Consider the following 5973-nt stretch of genomic DNA (forward strand, 5'->3'; position numbering starts at 1 on the left):
TTTCAAAATGTAAAAATGCTATTCTGTTAGGAATCTTGTATCTAATCTATCTGCAAAGTTTGAAACTCCAATTTTCAATATCGAGCTCGAATTTTGTAGTCAAAATTATTATTTAAAAAGTCAAACGAATCGTTCTTTATCAAATTCATGGTTGTTTTGAAGTTTCAGGTTAAATTGATGTTTTATAAAGTTTTTAGGAACAATTTGGAAAATAATTCATGAAGGAATCGAGGTCCCAAACTAGCTCAAATTCAAAATCAAATTTTTTTTTTGTTTATACAGCGACAGCAGGAAACCCTTTAATTTTTTTTTTCTTCTTTTCTAGTCAAACCACATATACTTCATTTCTGTATAAGTTATAAGACCCCAATTCAAATCAATGCTTCGTTGTAACAAGTATCTTACTCTTGATCGATTTATGAAGTGAAGAAGAAAATAGAAAAAATAAATAATACGGGTTAAATAATAAAGGATTCCATATAAAATCAGAAAAGGGGCAACAGCCCGAATGGTTAAGAGTGTTTACGGGTATACGGGAGGTCTCGGGTTCGAGTCTCGACAGTGGCGTTCTTTTTATTGAGGTTTTCTTCAAAGGTTGTAACTCTTTATTTTTAATTTTTATTATTATTATTATTATTTTTATTATTATTATTATTATTATTATTATTATTATTATTATTATTATTATTATTATTATTATTATTATTAACTATTGTTAATAAGTAAATTATTATTATCATTACTAAAAATTAATATAATTTATATTATTATCATTATCATTATTAGTATTATCAATATTAATAATATTGTTATCATTAATCTAGTCTAAATTATTATCATTATTAATATTAGTAGCATAAACATTATTAATTTTATTATTATTAGTATGATTATTATTATTTTTGTATTACTATTGTTATTATTAAGTATTATGATTATGAACATGTTAATAACAACTATATTATGAGATTAGCAATAAAAGTTATTAAGGGAAAATTTGGAAACTGGTTATACATTATATGAATACCGGTACAATTATGAATATGATTATGAAATTAAGTTATAGAAACTGTAGTTATACGGCTAGGAGTTCACTCGAAATTTATGATAAAACTTATTAGTATTAACAATGTTATTATTATTATAATTTTATGGTTAAAATGAAGTATCATTGTAATTAGAAATTATCAAAGTTATTATATTTTTATTAAAACTATCATTTTTATCAAAATTAGTAAAGTTATTATCTTTATTATTATTAAAATTAACACTATTATTGTTATTATTATTACTATCATTAGTATTATCATTTTTATCATGTTAGTATTATTACGAATGGATATTTTTATAAAAATTCATTACAATAATATTAAAATTACATATCCCTATATTCTTTGATATAAAAAATAATACTAAATAAGCTATATATAAAATATATCAATTAATATATAAATATATATATTTTTATCATATATAAACCTTAATATAAATTAGTATTATTAATATGTTATAATGAATATTAGCGATATAATAATATATAAACTAAATACATTAAATTTATCTAAATAACATATAATATAACAAGTGTAATATTAATAATAATATATGTAAATTATTCAAATACGATCATATGTGTTAATATATATACTTGATATAGGTTCGTGAATCCGAAGCCAACCCTGCATTGTTCAGTTCCGTCGTATGCATATTTTTATCACAAAATATCGTATTGTGAGTTTCATTTGCTCCCTTTTTAAATGCATTTGCAATATATATTTTTGGGACTGAGAATACATGCGCTGCTTTTATAAATGTTTTACGAAATAGACACAAGTAATCGAAACTACATTCTATGGTTGGATTATCGAATCGAATATCACCCTTTTAGCTTGGTAGCCTAAGAATTAGGGAACATACACCCTAATTGACGCGAATCCTAAAGGTAGATCTACGGGTACTAACACCCCCATACTGGAAAATGGTATGCTTTAGTACTTCGAGTTTATATTATACAGATGGATTTCTGTTTTGGGGATATTCTATATGCATGATGTTAATATCTTACCAGGTGTTCAATCCATATGAATAATTTTTTAAACACTTGCGAGTGTATGATTATTGAATAAAGGAAATCTTGTGGTCTATTAAGATGATGGAAATGAATATTTATGATAAACTAATGAACTCACCAACCTTTTGGTTGACACTTTAAAGCATGTTTATTCTCAGGTATGAAAGAAATCTTCCACTGTGCATTTGCTCATTTTAGAGATACTACTTGGAGTCATTCATGACATATTTCAAAAGACGTTGCATTCGAGTCGTTGAGTTCATCAAGATTATTATTAAGTTAATTATAATTGGATATATTATGAAATGGTATGCATGCTGTCAATTTTTGATGTAATGAAAGTTTGTCTTTAAAAAAAAAAAACGAATGCAATGTTTGTAAAATGTATCATATAGAGGTCAAGTACCTCGCGATGTAACCAAATGTAATGTATTTTTCCAGATGGATTAGGACGGGGCATTTTAATTAAGTAGATTATGATCCTTTTAGTTTAAATGCGATAATTTGTCAAGATTTCCCTGTCTGATGTTTTACTATAAATCAACTCTCTTCGTTTCCTTATTTCCACAGCTCATACCTTCTATTCTTTCTCCCTCAATTCATACCTTAAAGCATTCGTCAATATGTTCCATCCAGTTCTGATTCTTGATATACTCCTAACTTTCATATCTGTCATTCTTCTCTTTCATCTGCCGCCAGAAGAATCTATTCACTTTTACTATTACCTTGGGGTTATAGTGTTTTTAATTCTCTCGTGCCTTTATGTTGCAATACGTATTGATATACATGGTTTGTAATTTAGGTGTTGTTGTCGGGATTTATATTTTCCCTTATATTCCAGGGCTTCATGTTTTTGTTCATCTTCCCGACTCCAAGTAAAGTGATTTAGACACCTCAGATTCGTAGATTCAATTTTTAAATTTCGATTAAACATGACTAATGTTCCAAGAAAGAATTTGCAATAGCACGATCTTGATTTGTCAAATTACCAGAATATCATGGAAAAGACCGAATCATTAAGAAAAATATTTTCTTGATATGTTTAGAGGTTAAATAGAATGAAAGAGTTATGTAACATGGTTCATGATGTGGGTGTGATCTATGAACCTTTATCACGTTCCATTAGAACTCAGCATGACTTACTGTAATATAATCAAGTTGGCCAAGCGCCATTATATTATACTAACTCATGCTTCAGTTCCCAACAATTCTCCAGGAATTCATTCATAATCTAAACTTGAATGTTATAGAATTTAGAAACTAAAACAGTTTCCTTTATGATGTAACACATATAGCGCGAAGAGATAAATAATTTCGGACAAGAATCGTTATGATGTATCTTCAGAAATATCGAGGATATTTATAATGAAAGATATGATGATATCTTAGAATTTCTAATATCGATGGATGATGAAGAAGATTTGTCTGTAAAAGTTTAGAGTCAGAAGCAAGGTATTCGTTAATAATTTCAGCAGATACTGAATCATTTGTATTCTTCGAAGGCAGGTTTAGTCTTTGTGATTTGTCCACAGCCTCCTTCATGGTCTGCTCAGTCCGTTTTCTAGTTCCAAACCGTTTTCTAGTCCGTTTTCTGGTGGTACTGGTGTCGTTGCTGATGGTGCTTGTAATCTTTGCACCATATGTTCCAAAGTCACTACTCGAGCGCGAAGCTCGTTGACTTCTTCTATTATACCGGGATGATCGGTGGTTCGGACGATCGGATAAATAAGATTTAGAATATGGGATAGTATATAATCGTGATGAGATATTCTGGAAATGAGAGAGAAAAGGGTGTTTTGAACAGGTTCACCAGCAAGTGCTTCAGGTTCTTTGCCAAGAGGTGAATGTGGTGGATGTAAGGGATTGCCTTCTTCTTGTCTCCAATGATTAAGTAGATTACGTACTCATCCCCAATTCATCTAGAATAGATGATGGCTAATTGGTTGATCCATTCCGGTCACACTGCTTTCGGAGCTCGAGTGGAAATCCATATCAGAATAGCTGTCGGAATCTGAGGAATTCGAACTAGATGCGGGATCCATCTTGTATAATCAGGGAAAGAATTTTTGGTATGAAATTGATTATAGGACTTAGATTTGGTATTCTTCAATACATAATTTACATATGCATATATAATACCCAAAATCCCATAAATTACGGAGGAATCTTTGGAATATGTCAGGCAAAGTTCACAGTAACAAATATGCTAAGATATGAATTAGCAGATATGCTAAGATATGAATTTTGTCTATACACTATCTATGCAATAAATGCAGGAAAACGCTTCTAGACTTTAAGATGATAAGCAGGTAATTTTCGACACGAAATGATAAGCAAAACTTTTGACATGCAGACACGGTGAAGTCCAGACTCACTAATGTATCTTAACAACTATCAGTTAGACATACTAATGCAAGACCTGGTTCGCTAAGACCATCGCTCTGATACCACATGTCATAACCCGTCCTAATCCATAAGGACGAATACAATAACATATGATTACATTGCGAGGTATTTGACCTCTATATGATACATTTTACAAACATTGCATTCGTTTTTAAAAGACAAACTTTCATTACATCGAAAGTTGACAGGCATGCATACCATTTCATATTATATCAACTATCAATGACTTAATAATAATCTTGTTGAACTCAACGACTAGAATGCAACATCTTTTGAAATATGTCATGAATGACTCCAAGTAATATCTTTAAAATGAGCAAATGCATAGCGGAAGATTTCTTTCAAACCTGAGAATAAACATGCTTTCAAGTGTCAACCAAAAGGTTGGTGAGTTCATTAGTTTATCATAATCAAACATTTCCATAATTTTAATAGACCACAAGATTTTCATTTCCATTTCTCATAAATATACATCTCATATCAGGCATTTCGCAAACTGCATAGAGATAAAAATCAATCATATGGTGAACACCTGGTAATCGACATTAATAAAATGCGTCTAGAATATCCCCATCATTCCGGGACTCTCATCGGACATGATAAAATCGAAGTACTAAAGCATCCGTAACCCGGATGGAGTTTTTTAGGCCTAATAGATCTATCTTTAGGATTCGCGTCAATTAGGGTTTTTGTTCCCTAATTCTTAGATTATCAGACTAAAAAGGGTGATATTCGATTCGATAATCCAACCATAGAATGTAGTTTCGATTACTTGTGTCTATTTCGTAAAACATTTATAAAAGTAGCGCATGTATTCTCAGTCCCAAAAATATACATTGCAAAAGCATTTAAAAAAGGAGCAAATGAAACTCACGATACTGTATTTTGTAGTAAAAATACATATGACGTCATTGAACAAGTGCAAGGTTGGCCTCGAATTCACGAACCTATATTAAGTATATATATATTTATATGTTGGTCTATATCTATCAACAATTTAGGTCAAGTCGTAGTGTATCACAATCCTAACGCTCGAGATCGATATGCAAAAGTCAACAAAAGTCGTCTAATTCAAAAATGACTTTCAAAATCTATACATGTTTATTATATAAGTTAAATATAGTCGTTTTATATATTTAAATATATTTATCAGATTTTATTAGAGTAAATATTATAAGTCATTTATTAATAAATAAAAATTTATATTAAATTTTATACATGATAAAAATATACTTTTATATATAAAAATTTATATAGTTTACTCAATATCATAAAAATATAGTAGTATGCATTATTAATGTAATTATATTACGTGTGGTAAAAGTATCTTTGTGTTACATATTTATTTGATAAAATAATATTGATAACAATAATATTAATAATAATAATAATAATAATAATAATAATAATAATAATAATAATAATAATAATAATAATAATAATAATAATAATAATATTAATATTAATAATAACCTTAGTGATAATAACGATAGTTT

The sequence above is a fragment of the Rutidosis leptorrhynchoides genome, chromosome 1 (assembly GCF_046630445.1).
Source record: "Rutidosis leptorrhynchoides isolate AG116_Rl617_1_P2 chromosome 1, CSIRO_AGI_Rlap_v1, whole genome shotgun sequence".
In the NCBI taxonomy this organism is placed as follows: Eukaryota; Viridiplantae; Streptophyta; class Magnoliopsida; order Asterales; family Asteraceae; genus Rutidosis; species Rutidosis leptorrhynchoides.